At 49.2% G+C, this 21,328-nt stretch overlaps 1 pseudogene; it reads left to right on the top strand.

Annotated features, from left to right (window-relative positions):
- The first annotated feature begins 9,484 nt into the window (after nucleotides 1–9,484).
- Nucleotides 9,485–9,650, top strand: LOC117066324 (annotated as a pseudogene).
- Nucleotides 9,651–21,328: the final 11,678 nt, after the last annotated feature.

Genomic DNA, 21,328 nt, shown 5'->3' with positions numbered 1-21,328 from the left:
CTGGGTTTCTTGCTGCACTCACAGAAAGCAGGTTTCTGCCCCAGGGCCTTGGCATATGCTGTTTCCTTCTGTCTGGATGGTTCTTCCCCCAGAAGGGCTTCCTCCTGCCCTGCATTCAGGCATCCACTGAAATCCACCTTCTCAGAGAGCCCTTCCCTAACTCCCTGTCCCATGATAACTACACACACACACACATACACACACACACACACACACACACACTGTACATCCTCATGCTGCTTTATTTCCTTCTGTGTATTATTTCCGGAAATTACTTGTTTTCTGTTCCGGCTTATTTTCTATCTGCTGTCCTGGCTGGCGCCACCCCCACTGGAATGCCACTCCCTGCGGGAGGTCGCCCGGCACCTAGGACCGTGCTGGGCCCCTTGAGTGCTCCCTAACTGTGCCTCTTGGATGGAGGGAGAACTGCTGCCACCGGGTTCAAGACGCAGGAACACGAGGCATACACAGGCATGACTCATCAGACCCTTGCAATTTATTTTGAAAGAGTCTAATGACAACAAAATGTAAAACGCTATGAGAAATCAGCACAGGGAGGGAGAGGTGAGCTGAGTGTGAGATCGGGACAGGCCCCTTCCGGGGGGATGTGGTGCTTGGGCTCCAGACCCCCCCCCCGGGGTCTTTCCCGCACGCACAGCCACCCAAGGAGAGCTCACCTCGGCCGGCCCGCAAGCACGTTACCTACTCAATTCTTCATGCACAAACAGTAGTGACAGACACAGTATGAAATCGACTGATAACCCAATTTTCAAAAATAACTAAAAGCCTCATGGGAGCCTTCCCAAAAGAAGATGGCAAGTGGCAGATACATGTATGAAAAGGGGCTCAACCTCTCTATTCATCAGAGACATTCAAATGAAAACCACACTGAGATACTGCAGTACTCCAGCAGAATGGCTGAAATTAATGACTGGCTGTACCCTGTGTGGGTGTAGATGTGGGGCAATTAGGACCCTCGTGCATGGTTGGTGGGCATATAAATGGGTATCCGCACTGCACAGAAATGTCTGGAAATCCCTCCTCTTCCCTAACATATGCTGGTCCTTTGACCCACATTTTTCTCTCTTGTTCTATACCCAAGAGAAATGAGTGTGTATGTTACAGAAACACCAGGGGTTTGTCTACTGGTGGGTGGTTGACGACTTTCAGCTCCCAGAATGGGGAAGCACCGGGTCTGTCCTGAGACAGAAGGAGCAAGAGGAGAGCCCTGGCCGGGCCTTCACTGGGGTCTCCATGGGAAGGAATGGATGAGAGTGGAGGTGAGTTTGAGCAACCTTCGGGTGGACCCGTTTGCCTCATGTTGGCAGGCCCGGGGCTATGGGGTGGTCCCTAGTCATCCAGTACCATGCTCTGGAGTGAGATGAGGCAGGCAGAATATTCACTGGGTGTGTGAGCGTTAAAGGGTGTGGTGGGGGAAGGGGCTTCCGACTGCTGGTCTGCATAGGGAGCTGTGTGCTGTCTCTAGAACTAGCCAGCCCTGGGAGAGGCAGTCCCTTCCCCACCACCAAAGCCTCCTGCGATGCCAAAGCACCACAGAACACAGAAACCAGAAAGTGGGGTTAATCCAGGACTGATGCTTTATGTATCAGTGTCCTTTCTGCACTCTGCCATAGTCTACCTCCTCTTTTAAAAATGCAAATAGAGAATTCAGTCTGAAGAACTAATGCAAAGGAACTCTTCTTTGTTGCTGTTGTTTGTTTGTTTGTTTGAGACAGAGTCTCGCTCTGTTGCTTAGGCTCGAGTGCAGTGGCACAATCTCAGCTCATTGCAACCTCCGTCTCCTGGGTTCAAGCAATTCTTCTGCCTCAGCCTCCTGAGTAGCTGGGACTACAGGTGCATGCTGCTACACCTGGCTAATTTTTGTATTTTTAGTAGAGACGGGGTTTCACCATTTTGGCCAGGCTGGTCTCAGACTCCTGACCTTGTGATCTGCCTGCCTCGGCCTCTCAAAGTTCTGGGATTACTGGCATGAGCCACCGTGCCCGGCCGCAAAGGAACTCCTTAGCACTCATCAGCCACCCCTCTGCCCCTCATTGTCTTTCTTGTTTTTTGTTTTGTTTTTTTTTGAGGTGGAGTCTCGCTCTGTCGCCCAGGCTGCAGTGCAGTGCTGCGGTCTCGGCTCTCTGCAAGCTCTGCCTCCAGGGTTCACGCCATTCCCTGGCCTCAGTCCCCCTAGTAGCTGGGACTACAGGCGCCACCATCACGCCCGGCTAATTTTTTGTATTTTTAGTAGAGACGGGGTTTCACTGTGTTAGCCAGGATGGTCTCTGTCTCCTGACCTCGTGATCCACCCGCCTTAGCCTCCCAAAGTGCTGGGATTACAGGCGTGAGCCACCACACCCGGCTTTACTGTCTTTCTGGTGTCAGCATCCTCCTCCTCCTCCCTCCCAGACTCCAGGCCCTGAGATCCAGGCTCGGTCCATCCCTGTGGCCTCAAGGCACTGGTCACATCCATGCCAGTTTTAGTCTCTGTAACTACACAGCCATGCAGCTGTGAGCTGAGAATTTAACAGACTATCCCTCTGAGTTTCTGTTTCTCCTTCACTTTCTTGTAGCAAAGCAAAAAGGAGGGAAAATACATCCCAGGTGCCGTCAGCTGCCACTGTTTTTCTTTGTGTGATGTGTGTGACAGAGTCTTACTTTGTTGCCCAGCCTGAAGTGAAGTGGCATGATCCTGGCTCACTGCAACCTCCGCCTCTCAGATTCAAGCAATTCTCCTGCCTCAGCCTCCTGAGTAGCTGGGATTACAGGCATGCGCCACTACACCCGGCTAATTTTTGTATTTTGAGGAGAGACAGGGTTTCACCATGTTGGCCAGGCTGGTGTGGAACTCCTGACCTCAAGTCATCCACCTGCCTCAGCCTCCCAAAGTGTTGAGATTACAGATGTGAGCCACTGTGACTGCCCTGCTGCCATGTTTTCAAGCCACTCTTAGGCTTTTCCACATCCCCCAGCATGCACCCACTCTCCTGGCATGCTTAGGGGCCTCCATCACCATTTTCTGGAAACTACCCAGGAAGAGCAGTCAGAGGTTGGCTGGGGCTCCCCACACAGGCATGGAGATGTAGAGGATGCAGCCTGATGCTGGACTGCACAGGACCCTCTTCCACCAGGTTCCCCGGACACCTCCATCCCCTATTCTCACAATCATGCCACTACATTGGGGCGCCTGTGTCCTAAGGTTCCCATGCCACAGGCTTGAGCCCTTCACCCCGGTCCCCGGAGGCCAGGATTGAGCCTGCTTGGCCCAGGGGAGGGGGCGGTAAATGTCATGGATGGAAGCATCAGGTGGGAGAGCGCTTAGTGTGGGGTCGTCACAGTGACACTGAGAGGCTGAGACACATTGTCTGACACAGCCCAGCCAGGCGCTGCCCACAGCTGAGGTTCCAGAGGACACCTTCTGTGTCACCGTATTCCAGGATTCAAATCCTTGCAGCCTGGGACAAGTTCCACGGGGTGCCATGAGGCTGCCCCAATTTGATTTTAAAATGTACAATGAAATGCCTGCCTTGGTGGTGGCCAAGCCCTGGCCCTGTCAAGGACAGTCTGGGCGCGGCAGGGCAGGCCCAGATGCCCCCTGCTGATGGACACACAGGCACGACACCCACAGCTCGGGGAGCCCGCTCCAGCCTGCCATGGAGCCCAGGGCCAGGTGGTGAGCCATGGGCCTGCTCGGGACAGTCCTTCCTGATCCTGGAAGGGACCTGCCCAATTATAACAGCTTCCGGCCTGCGAAGCTCTCAGTGGAGCTGAGCCCAGAGAGGCCTGACTGCCAGATGGGCGAGCTCATTAGAATGGGCACGTGGCATTTCTTATGCAAATGAGGGCAAATACATCCATGGGAGAAATGTGAACAACAGACACATGCAGGAGCACGGACTTCACTGGGTTTTGAGAGGAGAAGGAGCTGGGACAGGAGGCCAGGAGAGATCCCTGCCCCCAGCACTGCCCTGCAGTGGCCTAGCCCAGGCCTTCCGGATCTGCAAATCTGGGATACCCAAGAGGGAAACTGAGGCCCCCCACGAGCCCTGCACGTGGGTGGGGCCTGGCCTGACCTGCAGCTCCTTGGGAGGCTGAGGGGGAAGCATTGCTTGAGGCCAGGAGTTTGAGACCAGCCTGGACACCGCAGTTAGACCCCATCTGTACAAAACACTAAAACATTTGCCAGGCATGGTGGTGCATGCCTGTGGCCCCAGCTGCTCAGAAAGTTGAGATGGGAGGATCGGTTGAGCACACGACTTAGAGGTTATGATGAGCTGTGATCGTGCCACTGCATTCCAACCCGGGTGACAGGATGAGACTCTGTGTTTTAAAATAAATAACATACATAATATAAAATAAATAAAAATTATAATAAAAATAAAAATGACTGTAGTGAGAACTCTTAAGGAGAGTCAGGAAGATATTGCAAATAAACAATATGAAAAAAAATTTCCTTCTCATTACATTTTTTTTTTTTCCTGATTCTGTCTTGTGTCTTCACTGGAGCCCCTCTCTCCAGGAGCCCCCCTGCTCTGATGCTTAGCCTGGATCCCCGCCGCTCAAGCTACCGTGTCCTTACCATCAGCGCTGCTCAGTGTGGCCTTGGACCCATGACATTCTGGCATTCCCTGGGTGCCTGTTGGAAATGCAGATTCTTCGGCCCTGCCCCAGACCTCCTGACTCAAATCTCTGGGGTGGAGCCCAGGACCTTATATGCTCCAGCTCCCCAGCGGATTCTGTTGAGACTCAGCCTCTATTCTCGGTGCCTGGCTTTTAGGGGTGAGGCCCCCTCCAGACTGAGCTGGTCAGGATCTAGGCTCTCAGCAGCCTGCATAAGGCAGGGAGACAAGTCGTTCTCTCAGGGAAGGCAGAAGGCAGTGGCAGGTGAGCCGGCCAACAGGGCCCTTGACACTGAGCTGTCCCATGGAGAACCCCCGTGCCTGTTTCTCAGGGCTCTCTCTTGGTGTGCCTGGGGTGGGACTGAGCCCCAGCAATCTCCCTGCGTGTTGGTTACTGCTCTCACTTTCACTGTGGTCCCCGTGGGCTGTTTCAATGCTCTATCCTGGCCCAGGGAAAGGTGGACCATGAGACCTCACAGCCAGAAAGAAGCAGCTGCCAACTGAACTTCCAAATGGATTTGAGGAGCGCACAGCAGAGGAGATACAAGTTTGAAAATCAAGATGTGTTTGATTTGCTTTGGCCATCAAGCGATACATCCTGAAGGACTCTGCCTCAACATTTTCTACATGGAAAAACAGAGTGGGGAAGAATGCAGGTTGGTGGGAGCTGGAAGATAAGGTCCACAGGCCAGGAGAGAGCCCCCAGGCTGGGTCGTGTGAGGCAGTGCCCATCTGAGAAGGAAAGCCTGCTGGCCGCAGGGTCCCAGCACCCAGGAGCTAGAGGAGAGGAGGTGGGAGGGAGAGCAGCTGCGCGTCCCTGGGTTTCTTGAGCGAGGACTGGTAAACCCCAGGGGCACAGGTAGCTGTCACAAAAGCATGCACCACAAGTGCTTCCCCCTCCCAGCCGGCGGGAGAGGAATGGACCAGGATGGAGGTAAGCTTGGCGAAGTCTTTCTGGAATCAGCATCCTCCTCCTCCTCCCTACCAGACTCCAGGCCCCGGGCTCGAGGCACAGTCCATCCCTGTGGAGGACTTCCATGGATGCTGGTGGACACAGATGCCAGCCCATCATGTGCTACCCTGGCAAATGCTAGGGAGCCAGGGGCCAGGCATCGTTCTCCCTGATGCCAGGGCACCACTCTGAGGAAAGGGAAGGAAGGACAGGTTGGTCTAAATCTACCTGCAGGGTCTGAGCGACCATACATGGGGCTGGGGGCTGAAATTTTCTGAGAGGGACTGGATTACATTTTCAGAAATTGGAATCAGAAATTGAAACTGAGCTATGAAAAATAATGAGTTACATTTTGCACATGTGACTTTTGAGCCGATGATTTGTGTTTGCCACGTTTATATTTGAATGCGAAAGCACCTTGCACAGCACTTGGCATAAAGCCAGTTCCCGGTGATTTCTAGTGAATGCCTTCCTAACTGCGTACATGGCCCGAGTGCACACTAACACACGATGGAAACAGTCAGGGAGCCGAGAGGGTGCCCCCTGATGCTGTCCTATTATTTTTATTCAGAAGTCTGTTTGCCTTTTACACATTTTTGATCCTACCATATAAACGATTTTTAGAACCTTCATGTTATGTTACATTCACATTTAATGCTGATTTTTATAACATTAGTGCAAGATGATTGAATTCCTCCCTGGTCAGAAGACCCACGTCTGAATCCTGGATCCCCTATTTGTTAGTTGAAGCCAGCAACTGCACCTCTGAGAGTCGGTGAAAACGAGGCAATGCCTAGCTCAGGAGGCTGATAGGATGAAGTCGGAGAGGAATGAATGAAAGTCTCTTGGGACCCAGGCCTGCCTGATACTCTCTGGGCAGCTTAAAGTATGTTTTCTGAACGTTAAGGGATTAGCACAGAGCAGGCGTGCATGCAGATGGGGTGAAATATTACTTCCATTCTTCCATGTGTGAGTCCTAAACACACACCACCTCCGCCCCACACAAGCAAACCTACAGCACATGCCACACATAACACAGGCACACACACACGCACTGCAGCAACACACACTGCACGCACACAACACAGAGTGGAACACATACACATGTACCACCTACCACACTACACAATGCAACACATTCCCATGATATGCATGTACCACATGCACATATATGACCCACATCACCAACAAACACGTGTGCATCGTATGTATACATAATTCATCACATGCACACATGACCCACATGAACACACACATATGCCACACACTGCATGCATGCACGTCTACACCACACACGATACAGGCACATACAAGCCATATGTAGACACTGTGTGCATGCACATTTACACCACGCTACATGCACACACCATGCTCACACATACTTGCACACAGATCACTGATACACATATTTCCACACATGTCCACGACCTGCATGCACAAATCATATTGTGCACACACCCCCCATATACTATTAGGTTGGCGCAAAAGTAATCACGGTTTTTGCCATTACTTTTTTTTTTGAGACGGAGTCTCGCTCTGTCGCCCAGGCTGGAGTGCAGTGGCCGGATCTCAGCTCACTGCAAGCTCTGCCTCCCGGGTTCATGCCATTCTCCTGCCTCAGCCTCCCGAGTAGCTGGGACTACAGGCGCCCGCCACCTCGCCCGGCTAGTTTTTTTTTTTTTTGTATTTTTTAGTAGAGACGGGGTTTCACCATGTTAGCCAGGATGGTCTCGATCTCCTGACCTCGTGATCCGCCCGTCTCGGCCTCCCAAAGTGCTGGGATTACAGGCTTGAGCCACTGCGCCCGGCATTTTTTTGCCATTACTTTCAATAGCAAAAACTGCGATTACTTTTTTTTTTTGAGATGGAGTCTCACTCTGTTGCCCAGACTGGAGTGCAATGGGTGATCTCGGCTCACTGCAACCTCTGCCTCTGGAGGTCAAGTGATTCTCCTGCCTCAGTCTCCCCAGTAACTGGGATTACAGGTGTGTGCCACCATTCCCGGCTAATTTTTGTATTTTTAGTAGAGATGGGGTTTTACCATGTTGGCCAGGCTGGTCTTGAACTCCTGACCTCAGGTGATCTGCACACCTCGGCCTCCCAAAGTGCTGGGATTACAGGCATCAGCCACCGCGCCTGGACAAAAACCGCGATGACTTTTGCACCAACCTAATGCATGGGCACAGGCAAGTTTGGTAAGCAGACGTTGCAATAATTAAAGATGACACGAGGTGGCACCATGGCACTTTTACTCAGAAATTTCATTTGCCTATTTTTACACAGTTGTGATTATACTCTATGTTAGTAGTTCTCAAAGTGTAGCCAAAACTGTTTTCATAATAATGGTAAGATGTGATTTGCCTTTTCTCATTCTCATTCTCCCATGAATATACAGTGGAATTTTCCAGAGATGCCGGGATGTGTGACATTGCAACAGATTGAAGGCAAAAGCAGATCTGAGAATCAGCTCAGACATGTACCTAGAGATTTGCCGGCGGAAAACGACGCAACTCACTACTTTTTCAGAAGATATTGTTGCTTCCCATACAAAAGTATTTATTGTTAACATACAACAATGGGTTTGTTGTTTTTTCATTTAAAAAATTGCGCAATGTGGATTCTTTTTAAAGCTTATTTTTAATTGAAAATGAAATTATTTAATGTGTACAACATGATGTTTTGAAATACGTAGACCTCGTGGAATCATTGCCATTTTAAAATAAGTAAATATTTCAAAATCTCCTCAAATTTAATCTCTATTACAGTAAAATTGATAGATACAATTCACGTAAAGTTCCTTAGGGTCCACAGGAAATTTTCAGAGTATAAAGCTATCCTGAGAAAAAATATTTAACAATCACTCTTCTATATGGAATCACGTCCGTAAATATATTTGAGGTTAATCATTTTCATTTATTTTAAATTTATAAGGAACCAACAAGAAAAGAGAAAAGAAAAGCACTTGGAATCCTATTGCACGGGGACAAGAGACAATCACGACTGGCATTTGCACGTTTTCACCTAGTTGTTTCAGGGCATCCATTTCCAGGTTAGTGTGTTCCGAATATAGGCTCTGTGTCCTACGCTCTGAATATGAGCCCTGCGTCCTAGGCTCTGGGTATAAGACTCGGGTCCTACGCTCTGGGTATAAGCCCTGGGTCCTAGGCTCTAGGTATCAGCCCTGGGTCCTAGGCTCTGGGTATAAGCCCCGCGTCCTAGGCTCTGGCGATAAGCCTTGGGTCCTAGGCCCTGGGTATAAGCCCCAGATTCTATTCCTTGAGTATGAGCCCCATGTCCTAGACTCTGGGTATAAGCATTATGTCCTAGGCTCTGACTATAAACTCCATGTCCTTTCTGGGTATAAGCCTTATGTCCTAGGCTCTGGGTATAAGCCCCATTTCCTAATCCCTGGGTATAAGCCCCGGGTTCCAGGCCCTGAGTGTAAGTTCTGTGTCCTTTCTGGGTATAAACCTTGTGTCCTAGGCTCTGGGTATAAGCTTGTGTCCTAGGCTGTGGGTATAAGCTTGTGTCCTAGGCTCTGGGTATATGCCCCAGGTTCTAGGCCGTGGGTACAAGCCCGATGTCCTAGGCTCTGGATATAAGCCCTGGGTTCTTGGTCCTGGATATGAGCCCCATATCCTAGGTCACCTACCAGATCGAGAGCCCAGTCAAAGTTCTTTCTCATGGTGTATCTAGGACGTCAGAAAACCTAGAGATATGGCCAGACTCTGAGCCCCCCGAAAAGGGTTCCCAGACCTTTTGCGAGAGGGAGGCTTTGTCGGCCCAGAGCCCACCGAGTCCTGGAGTCTTAGAGGGCTGCCCAGCTCCTCAGGCAGGACTGTCTGCATCTCAGCCTCTCCCTGGTCTGGGTATCCACCCCATACAGATATGTTTTTAAAAATTGAGGAATAGCTTTGCACAGTGGCAGTATTGTAGCTGATGAGGTTTATCCAAGGCACGATTATTGCTAATTGAAAAATTGAGGAATAGTTTAGTAAAACATACAGATCTTAAGTATATAGTTCAATGGTTTTTTACAAATATCTGTCTGTAGCCAACACCCCAATCAAGGCAGAAAACATTGCCACCATTGTAGAAAATTCCCCCAATCCCTTTACAGTCTACTCAACTTCCCTTGTCCCCTAATCCCCAAGCAGCCATTATTCTGATTTGTATTCCAGAAAAGTAGTTTTTCTGGATTTTTTTTCTTTTTTTTTTTTTTTACAGAGTTTCGCTCCTGTTGCCCAGCCTGGAGTGCAGTGGTGTGATCTCAGCTCACTGCAACCTCCACCTCCTAGGTTCAATCAATTCTCCTGCCTCAGCCTCCCAAGTAGCTGGGATTACAGGCATGCATCACCACGCCTGACTCATTTTTGTATTTTTAGCAGACATGGGATTTCACCATGTTGACCAGGCTGGTCTTGAACTTCTGACCTCAGATAATCCACCCGCCTCTGCCTCCCAAAGTGCTGGGATTACAGGTGCGAGCCACCATGCCCAACCTGGTTTTGAATTTAATAAATCTGTATTACATCCTTTGCATGGCTCCTTTAGTTTAAAACACTGTGTTGTTGTTGTTGTTGTTGTTGTTGTTGTTGTTGTAGAGATGGGGTCTTGATCCACTGCCCAGGCTGCTTTCAAACTCCTGGGCTCAAGCGATCCTCTGCTCTTGGCCTCCCAAGTGTTGGGACTGCCGGTGAGAGCCATCGCACCTGCCAGAGTCTAATTCTGTCTCTAGTGAGAGCAGCCACTTGAATATCAAGGCTCAGGAATTCCTCCTCATGTTTGCTGCAGGGGCACTTGCCCTCTGAGTATCAGTTAGCTATTGCCACAGTTATCCTGTGTGACAAACCATCCCCACATCTCAGTGGCAAACAGTAATCATTTATTTCTTCCTCACGCGTTTGTGAGTTGGCTGGGCAGCCCTGCTTCACGTGCCTCTCATCCTCTTCCTGGGACCAGCAGGGGCAGGCTCATCTCTGGCTGATGGCAGGGCCCTGAGAGGTGGCACGTCTAACCCCACAAGCACCTTTCCACTTCTGCTGTGTCATGCCTGCTGGCATCCCTTTGGCCAAGTCCAAAGTCAAGGGGTGGGAAAGGGAGGCTATGGAGAGGGTGTGTGTGGGTGAAAAACTGGGGCGGGTCATTCAATCTACGTTACCAGTTTCCTGCCAGTGTAAGTTAAGAGACAGAGCTTCATTGGAATTGAAAGGATGAGGAGAGATTTCTGTTTAACTTACTATGTTGATGAGTTAGAAGTTCTTGTTTTTCATATTTCAGCAACTCAGTACTCTCTTTAAGAGAACCTGTCTGGGTCCAGCTTTTACTGTACAGATCCTGGTCATACATAATCTGTCTCCCATCCAACTAGCATGGTCTGATTTATTGCAGTTTAAAGGGAGCTGAAAAGGATATGTCGTCATTTAAATGAATTTCTTAGATGTGTTTCCCCTCTTTCCCCTGGCCTTGAGTGGGTTCAAGGACACAAAATTTATAAACACTTTAATTAATTTAAAAATGCAAAACTGGACTGGGCGCAGTGGCTCACACCTGTAATCCCAGCACTTTGGGAGGCTAGGGTGGGCGGATCACGAGGTCAGGAGATCAAGACCATCCTGGCTAAAAGAGTGAAACCCCGTCTCTACTAAAAATACAAAAAATTAGCCGGGCGCGGTGGCGGGCGCCTGTAGTCCCAGCTACTCAGGAGGCTGAGGCAGGAGAATGGCGTGAACCCGGGAGGCGGAGCTTGCAGTGAGCCGAGATCGCACCACTGTACTCCAGCCTGGGCGACAGAGCGAGACTGCATCTCAAAAAAAAAAAAAAAAAAAAAAAAAAAGTAAAATGGTTTACTAGTCCAATTATTTAGTGAATCAGTCCAGTTTATTATAAATCCCAAATGAAGTTATTTTCAGAAGTGCAGCAGTTCTGACTGGATCATTTGCTGAAAGCTCCGCTCCTGCCTTGGGACAGTCACGCCCGCGCTGGGAATGTGAATTTACTCGCTGTACTCTCGCTGTTGCTCCTACCCCCGTGACCAATTCCCTACCACACTTAGCTCGTTTGAGACTTTAGTTTCATATTTTTAAAACCAGTTTAGTGCATCAACTCGGTCTTTATTTCTCCCTCCAGCACTTACTGTAGTCGATACCTTTTATTTTCTTAGATTCTTTGGGGGGAGTTTATAGGTGGGATGAACCCATATACGCATGAAAATGTCTTCATTTTGCACCCCCACTTGAAGGCTAGATTGGCTGGGTCTTGGATCCTAGGTTACAAATAGTTTTTTCTTTGGAATGTTAGAGAAATTGCCCTACTCTCTTTTAGCATTCAGGATTGATGATAAGTCTGGTGTCAAGCTGATTTTCATTCTATTGTGATAACCTATTCTCTCGGTCAGAAAACTATGAGGATTTTCCTTTTTTCCTTGGTATTCCAAAATTTTGCTGCAATGTGCCTAGATTTCTAAAATTCCACTTTATTTATTTATTTTTTTCTGAGACGGAGTCTTGCTTTGTCATCCAAGCTAGAGTGCAGTGGGGTGATCTCTGCTCGCTGCAGCCTCCGCCTCCTGGCTTCAAGTGATTCTCCTGCCTCAGCCTCCCAAGTAGCTGGGATTACAGGGGACCATGCCAGGCTAATTTTTGTATTTTTAGTAGAGAAGGGGTTTTGCCATGTTGGCCAGGCTGGTCTCGAACTCCTGGCCTCAAGTGACTGTCTTGGCCTCCCACTTTCTTTTCTTTCTTTTCTTTTCTTCTTTCCTTTTCTTTTCTTTTTTTCTTTCTTTCTTTCTTTCTTTCTTTCTTTCTTTCTTTCTTTCTTTCTTTCTTTCTTTTCTTTTTGAGACAGAGTCTAGCTCTGTGGCCCAGGCTGGAGTGCAGTGGCATGATCTCGGCTCACGGCAACCTCTGCCTCCCAGGTTCAAGCCATTCTCCTGCCTCAGCCTTCCGAGTAGCTGAGACTACAGGGGCCTGCCACCAACCCTGGCTAATTTTTTGTATTTTTAGTAGAGATGGGGTTTCACCATGTTAGCCAGGATGGTCTCGGTCTCCTGACCTCGTGATCCGCCCGCCTTGGCTTCCCAAAGTGCTGGGATTACAGGTGTGAACCACCGTGCCTGGCCCCTGCTTTATTTTTCACTGGGGCTGCTTTGTATTGAATGGAGCCTATCAACCTGAGAACCGATGGCTTTCTTCAGCTCTGGGACCCATCTCCCCCCATTATTTCTTTGAGTATTTCTTCACTCCAATTTTATCTGTTCTCTCCTATTGGGACTCCTTTTATAACGAGATTGGAATGTCTGGGTCTACTCTCCATGACTAATGACTTTTAACCACGTTGTCTATTTCTTTGTCCTTTCACATTAGGCTAAAGTATTCCTTGGTGTGATATCCCACGTCCCTAATTTCCCTTCGCTGCATTTATTTTGCCATTCATTCAATCTATCAAGTTTTTGAAGTTAATCTTCAGTCTCTATTATTTATAATTAATTTTTAAGGGATGAAATAGCCTCTCAGAAGATAGAAAGTATATGTATTATCACATCTTCTTTATTTTCTTCATTAATTTCTTCTGGTTATAATTCTCTGTGGTTGCATTTGATGTCTTTTGATCAAATGTCTGGAGATCCTTGGCCATCTGCCCATCTTCATATCTAAGAGTTCCTGTTCACCTGCTTTTTCTATTGATCTTATCTGCCTCTAATGATTATTGGGGTGGCGGGTTTCATTCCTCAGAGTGGTGAAGGACTTCCCTGTCCTTCTTTTTTTTTTTTTTTTTTTGAGACGGAGTCTCATTCTGTCGCCCAGGCTGGAGTGCAGTGGTGCTATCTCGGCTCACTGCAAGCTCCGCCTCCTGGGTTCACGGCATTCTCCTGCCTCAGCCTCCAGAGTAGCTGGGACTACAGACGCCGCCACCACGCCCGGCTAATTTTTTGTATTTTAGTAGAGACGGGGTTTCACTGTATTAGCCAGGATGGTCTCCATCTCCTGACCTCCTGATCCGCCCGTCTCAGCCTCCCAAAGTGCTGGGATTACAGGCGTGAGCTACCGCGCCCGGCCATGAGTTCCCTGTCCTTCTCAGGGACAGGGACTCGGTGATTCCTGGGGAGACTGTCTTTCTTCTCTGGACCAAGTATTCACACTTTCCATTTCAACTGGGGGCAAATGCTGTGGGATGCTGGTGAGCTTGCCGATTTTCCCAGAACATAACGCATTTCCGTCCCCTTTCTTTCCCTTTTGTGCTACTTCTAATTAAGGAAGATGTTTCTATCATTTATGGGATTTTGGTTCCGAGGGAGGTCAATCAGGGGTGCTTGTTCCTCCATCTGGCCCCGATCTGCGTTTTTAGCAAAACAACTGAGTTTGGAAGTTTGAAACTAACGACATTAGGGCTGGGAAATTTCTTAATGTAAATATATTTTAGCAGAGTTAATGAAAACTTGGAGTGCTTACAAAGTTGGATATCTTACATGTGTGACAAATTATATATAAACCAGATTTCATTTCCTGTATTTTTTATTTTTTCTTTTTTTTTTAATCAGCAAAGGAAAAATGGAAAACCAAGTCTCCTGTCTTATAACTACACATTTTAGGGGAGAATGCATATTGAAACATTTTCAACATTTGCTGTTAAAACGAACACAATTTTGCAAAAAGAAATCCCCCCCCAACATACACATAAAGCATGAAGTTCTAGGCAATGATGAGCCCCTCATTCAGAAATGGTCCAGGCTTTGCCTCCGTGAGCCCGTTGGCCCCAGCCTGCTGCTGTTGGCAACCGCAGTGCCGTTTCCCTCACATCTCTCATCACTATGGTGATTCTTGTTAAATAAAGTGAGCAGTCCCGATCATGTGCACTAGTGCCTTCTTCTGCGTTTAATCTGTGGCTGTCAGTTTCCACAACCCATCTATTCAATAAAGATTTGTTGATTATCTACTATGTGCTTGGGCCCAGTGATGCAGAGATGAATAGGACAAGATGCTTGCCCTCGAGAAAGCTTTACATAGGGGAGAAGAGGCAGAACAGTCAGATTCCACAGATCCCCTGGCATGTGGAGTCCCACTGTACATGTTTTTGTGAAGTGACTGAATTTAACAATGTTTTATGCTTGTATAATTTTTCAAAAAATATCTTTAACTTTCAAATGGGAGATGCATGACATAGTTCAAACCATCAAAATGATATGAAAAGATATCCCCATCTGCTCATTCTCCTTCCCCCCTTCCCCCACCTCCTTGTCTAGGTAACTTCTTTTTTTTTTTTCCCACGTCCCCCTCTAGGTAACCTTTTTTTTTGAGACGGAGTCTTGTTCTGTCACCCAGGCTGGAGTGCAGTGCCACGATCTTGGTTCACTGCAAGCTCCGCCTTCTGGGTTCATACCATTCTCCCGCCTCAGCCTTCTGAGTAACTGGGACCACAGGTGCCCACCACCATGCCTGGCTAATTTTTTGTATTTTTAGTAGAGATGGGGTTTCACCATGTTAGCCAGGATGGTCTCGATCTCCTGACCTCGTCATCCACCCACCTTGGCCTCCCAAAGTGCTGGGATTACAGGCATGAGCCACCGCACCCGGCCTTTTTCTTTTTTTGATATGGAGTATCACTCTGTCACCCAGGCTGAAGTGCAATGGTGCAATCTCGGCTCACTGCAACCTCTGCCTCCTGGTTTAAGTGATTCTTCTGCCTCAGCCTCCTGAATAGCTGGGATTACAGGCATCCGCCACCGTACCCGGCTAATTTTTGTACCTTTAGTAGAGACAGGGTTTCACCATGTTGGCCAGGCTGGTCTTGAACTCCTGACCTCAGGTGATCCAGCCGCCTTGGCCTCCCAGAGTGCTGGGATTACAGGCGTGAGCCATTGCGCCTGGCCTGGGTAATCATGTTTGTTAGATTCTTGTTTACACTTCTAGTGTTTCCTTATGCAATTATGTATGGATATACGTTTTTATTTTTCCCTCCTAAAGAGGCTGGTATGCTGTATACTCACTGATGTAGCCAGGAGACCTTTTCCTAGTGGTGCACAGCGACCCCCCTTGCCATTTTTACTGCTAAGTATCCCACGGTGTGAGTGATCATTGCACATGAACCAGTTCCTTAGTGATGGCCACTTGGGGTAGTTCCCATCTTTTGCCATTACAATGAATGTCCCAGTGAATAATCTCATACTTATGTCATTTATATGCATGCATGGGCACTTGTCAAATTGATTTCCAGAAGTGGGCTTGCTGGATCAAGGGGTGCTTGCGTCTGTAATTTTGGCAGATTCTGCCAGCTGTCCCTTTCCAGGGCAGATACCATCTTACTCTCTCCCAGCAGTGTCTGAGAGGCTCTTTCTCCTGAGTCAGAATATTTCTAACCCTTTCTTGTCTCCCAGGACCAAATAATATTTGCACCTGTTTTTGAAAGTACTGTATTTGTTTTTGGGTATAGTAAAGTTTCTATTTGCAAAAGGAAAGCCACCTGTAAGTAGACAATGTGGAACACTTGCTCTGTGGTGTTGAGATGAGAACGCACTGAAGGAACTAGGTGTTGCAGGGGTGATGCGGAGGGCAGGCCGACTGGGCCCACACTCAGGCTGCTGAGCAGCGGGAGGGAAGATCAGGGCCAGACCGTGAAGAAGGTGAGCTGCCATGCACTCAGAGCTCTGGGATTTTCCTGCAAGCAATGGGCAGCCACGGAGGGCTTCACAGAGGAAGAAGGAGATGGCCACTCCGTTAAGGCAGATTTGAATTCCAGCGGCTGTGAAGGCTGGGGAAGAGACTGCTGTGATTCTGTCACTTTTAATTGTTCCATTTACCTGCTATGGTAGCACACGAATGCTACCACTCCTTCCATGACACGGAGGGGCCTGGGGAGAAAACCTTGGGGCGACGCTTCCCGACTGCAAAGGTTGAGGCCACTTTCCCACTCGGTTCCTCAGGAGAGGTCCTTCTGGTCGCTGTGCAGCGCATGTTGATGGAAACAGGCTCACAGAGCAGCTGGTGCCTGAGAACCAGGGCTCTGTATCCTTGAATCGAAGAGTGAGATTATTTATCCCTTTCAAGGGAGCAAATCATTAGTGGGGCAATACCTTGTTCCAGACATGGTGAAGAGGGGGCGGCAGGGCTGAGAAGAGAAGCCCAGCTTCCCGAGGCTCTGCTCAGCTGCCTTCTGCCCACCCAGTGGCCCTGCCAGCCGTGTTTGTCTGGCTCTCAAGCAGCGATGCTGTGTGCAGTTTCCATGGCAGTGGGTCCCGGAGGGCAGCCGGGGACACGGCCAGGTGGCTCGCAGCTCACCTGACTGGCTGTTGGCAGGAGGCAGGCGGCCTCCTTCTGCTTCTCTCAGTTCCTGGAGCTCGCAGAATGTCTTCAGTTACTCCCTTTAGGAGTCTGATCTCTGTGTGAGAGAAACTTAAAGTTCTGGGCTTATAAAAGGTACACTTTATCTCCGAGCGATTGCCTGGCAGTCATGCAGAATGCCAGGGCGGAAAAGTACCAGGAAAGTGCACATCTCTGCAAGGGAGGCTGGAACTCAGGGGCTCAGCTTCCCACGGTGGGCAGCAGGAGCACGCTTGGCACAGAGGAAAGACAGGCCCCCCCTGCAAGGGCCACAGGATGACCTTCACAGGGTCACTGCACCCGGCCCTTCGGGCTCAGGGTCTGGCATCTTTGATTCATGAACTCATAAGACTGTGTGGGTCAGAGTTGCCTCCTGCAGCACACACTGTTGGCTTAGTCACTGTCATCGTTCCAGAGAGGACTCATCACAGGATTACTAGGAATTCAGACTCCAGTGGGGGAAACACAAGCTCTCAAACAGAGAAGAAGTCAAAGTCAGGTCCAAGTTCATGGTGAGCCTTTCAGCAAGTGCTTCCTGCTCCAAGTTGTAGACTGTGGTTGCTGAGCTCCCAGCCTGGGGTGCTGGGGAAGCCAGGCATGGGGCTCGGCCAGCAGGGTGGGTTCTGGCAGACCACAGGCTTTATGTGAGGAGCTAACACTTAAAAGAATTCCATGACAGGGATGGAGAGAAAGGCCTGGGGCCAAGGACTCAGGCTCTGTCTCCAGAAATGAAGATGTTCCAGCAGTTTCCATCTAATAGAGACATGAATGTGGGGGCCGCTGGAACGTGGGATAGAACAAAGCTCTTCTTCTCTGCTTAGGACCCTAAAGAAATGGCCCTGAGGCCACATGTTCTTCTTGACTTGTTGAAGGATCAACAGCAGAGTAAAACATATTTTAGTATCAAGCACCACTGCGAAAAAAAATAAAACTCATTTGAAGACCACACATGAGACAAAGGCAGATTTCATTTTCTTAAGGGGCAACCTTTTTTGTGCTAATTATCTACCATTAAATCATGAACAAAGACAATGAAATTCCTGTTGGTAACCCCCAAACTAATTAAGCAGATTTCTTGGGTTCTGTATTATGAGTAGTTAGAGGAGACGGAGAGGGAGGGGTAAGTCCATTCAATTGCACTGCAGGAAAATAGTTTTTAATGTACTTACTAGGTTTTAGGTTCCAAAGTAGGCACTGAGAGACCCAGCCCACACCCCTGGTGGCTGGGTTTTCCGGGCATTTAGGAAAGCAAGCAGCCAGCCGGTGGGTAGATGGAGGCCTGATGCCCTGGTCCTGGGGCAGCGGCTGGAGTGAGAGGGCCAGCCAGCATGGGGGTGTGGACTCCATGTTGCCCATAGGAGAGGCCTTTAAACAGGAGAGACGGGATTCTCAGAGATCACGCTGGCTGGTGGGTGGAGCAGGGGAGATGAGACTGTCATGGAGACAGGGAATCCAGTGAGATGTCTACAGTGGAAAGCCAGAGGGCAAACAGTGGAGATGTGAGTGGAGGGGCGGGTGCGGATTCTTGACACCCCTGGGCTGGCCCAATGCCTGGGTGCAGGAGGAGAGAGAGGGAGGAGTCTGGCCAGACCCCGCAGCTTCTGGCCTGGGCAGCAGCAAGGCAGACCATGCCATTCATCAGGATGAGGACTATGAGGGCGCCTGGGGGGCCGTGTGATGGTGGAGGATAGTGGGAGAGAGAATGATGAGTTTGAATTTAATTGATTGTATTAGGTAGCGTATTGGTCAGGGCTCTTCCAGAGAAAGAGAACCAGTATGTATGTCCATGTATACAGAGACAGATGCATTGCAAGGAACTGGCTTCCCCAAAGGTGGGGCTGGTAGGGCAAGTCAGGAATCCGTAGGCCAGGGCACCGGAAGGGCAGGCGGGAACTCTCAGGCGAGCGCCGATGCTGCAGTCCAGACAGGGCTTCTCCTTCCTCTGGGAAGCCTCAGTTCTGCTCACGGCCTTTCCTCCTATTGGATGAGGCTGACTCAGGTTACCAAGGATAATCTCCTTTTCTTAAAGTTGGCTGACTGCAGACGTGATTTGCATCTACAAAACGCCTTACAGAACACCTAGGCTAGTGTTGCGTTTGTTAAAGTCAATCAGAATGAAGACCAGGTCTGAAGAAACCTTGAGCTGACAAAGCCAGTTAGGCCCCATAGGTGACCTTCACCTTGCTTGATTTGCAAACATAAGTGAAACTTAACTTGAGCTATTTCTTATAAATGTCTATGTTAAAGAGAAACAAAACTTAAGCTCAGCTAGTCAGAATCAGCCAAAAAACTTCTAATTATATAACTAAGGACTTTCTAGTGTGATAGACCAAATAAGGCAACTTATAATTATAACCAGTTAAATATTTTCTGTGCCTCACTTCTGCATTTCCCCGATAACACCTGTGCCTCTGCACCTTCAGTGCGACCTTCAAACCACCTCTGGTTTGGAGCTGCCTGATTCGCAAATCACTTTGCTCAAATAAATGCTTTAAAATTGTACTGTCTTGGTTCACTTTTTTAACAGATTCAACAACTGGGTACTATAGTCTAACCAAGTTGACCCATGAAGCCGACCATTGTGGCCAGGGGCCGTGGCTCACATCCGTAATCCCAGCACTTTGGGAGGCTGCGGTGAGAGGATCACTTCAGTGCAGGAGTTCCAGACCAGCCTGGGGAACATGGTGAAACCCCGTTCCTACAAAACATGATTAGCTGCCTGTGGTGGTACATATCTGTAGTCACAGCTACTTGTGAGGCTGGAGTAGGAGGATTGCTGGAGCCCAGAGCAAGGTGCCCCCCACATTTTTTTTTTTTTTTTTTTTTTTTTTTGAGACGGAGTCTCGCTCTGTCACCCAGGCTGGAGTGCAGTGGCCAGATCTCGGCTCACTGCAAGCTCCGCCTCCCGGGTTCACGCCATTCTCCTGCCTCAGCCTCCTGAGTAGCTGGGACTACAGGCGCCCACCACCTCGCCCGGCTAGTTTTTTGTACTTTTTAGTAGAGACGGGGTTTCACCGTGTTAGCCAGGATGGTCTCGATCTCCTGACCTTGTGATCCGCCCGCCTCGGCCTCCCAAAGTGCTGAGATTACAGGCTTGAGCCAACGCGCCCGGCCTTTTTTTTTTTTTTGAGACGGAGTCTTGCTCTGTTCCCCAGGCTGGAGTGCAGTGGCGCAATCTCAGCTGACTGCAAGCTCCGCCTCCTGGGTTCACGCCATTCTCCTCCCTCAGCCTCCTGAGCAACTAGGACTACAGGCGCCTGCCACCATGCCCGGCTAATTTTTTTGTATTTTTAGTAGAGACGGGGTTTCACTGTGTTAGCCAGGACGGTCTTGATCTCCTGACCTTGTGATCTGCCCGCCTCGGCCTCCCAACATGCTGGGATTACAGGTGTGAGCCACCACGCCCAGCCAGCCCTGTCTTAAAAAAAAAAAAGGACAAAAGCACAAAACCAAGTAACTATGATCTGTGACCCAGGATGGAGGGCAGTGGCATGATCATAGCCCACTGCAGTCTCAAACTGGGGAGAACTAGCAGGAGTTTGAGATGGGAGGAAACACTTATAGTCACCCTCTACGTGTATAGATCACTTTATGCTCCTCGCAGCTCTCCCCAAAGGAAACCACAGTGAAAGAGTTTCTGTGTCTGCATCCACAGATGGGAGGGGGATTTGGACAGGAAACAGAAACTGGGGGTTCTTAGCAACTGGGTAAGATGGGAAGCCATGAGACCCAGGCAGGGTGTGAAAGTCACGAGACACAGAGGAGAAGGGCAGAACTCTGGGGACATCATGAATAGGGGACAGGGTGGAAGGGAAACCAGGAGTGGGGGCATCATGGAGGCTTCAGTCAGTAGAATCCCAATGAGCTGGTGCATGATGAGTCCAGAGCAGGTGACCAGGCAGCCCCACTGGCTGTACAGCAGAGGGACAGGGAGCAGGGGTGCCAGGGTGGATGATGGTCTTCACACCCAGTTCTGCAGGAAGAAACACCCCACCCTGCAGTCAAGGTTGGGGGCCTTGCTAAGAGCAGGTCCTGGCTGTGTTGAAGAAGAGGATATCAAAGCTTCTAGTTGTGCTGCTGCGAGCAGGGGGCAAGTGTGGTTGACACTTCATTTAAGGTTCACCATCATGAGTTTCTGGTTGAGCAAAGGTTTTCCTGGAGCCTTATTTGGGATTGTGCATAAGAATTTGAGGATGAGGGGTTGACACCATGTGAGAAGGGAGAAAGAGACCCAGCCCATGGCAAGAGGCGGCATGAGGAGTAAAGATGATCTCGCATAGGGTTGTGGTTGAGGGGCTTGGCAGACATGACCCATTCCTCAGTTTTACACTGTGCCCTGTTGTGTACAATGGTGGATCCAACGCCACACGCCTTACTTCTCCAAAACCTGGAGAGACAGTCTGTACAGCATGACAGAAAATGTCTACCAAGTGCATGTG

This window comes from Trachypithecus francoisi, unplaced genomic scaffold (assembly GCF_009764315.1).
Source record: "Trachypithecus francoisi isolate TF-2019V2 unplaced genomic scaffold, Tfra_2.0 Lachesis_group2, whole genome shotgun sequence".
Taxonomy (NCBI): domain Eukaryota; kingdom Metazoa; phylum Chordata; class Mammalia; order Primates; family Cercopithecidae; genus Trachypithecus; species Trachypithecus francoisi.
The sequence above is the reverse complement of the archived record's forward strand: the minus strand, read 5'-3'. Positions and strand labels throughout refer to the sequence as shown.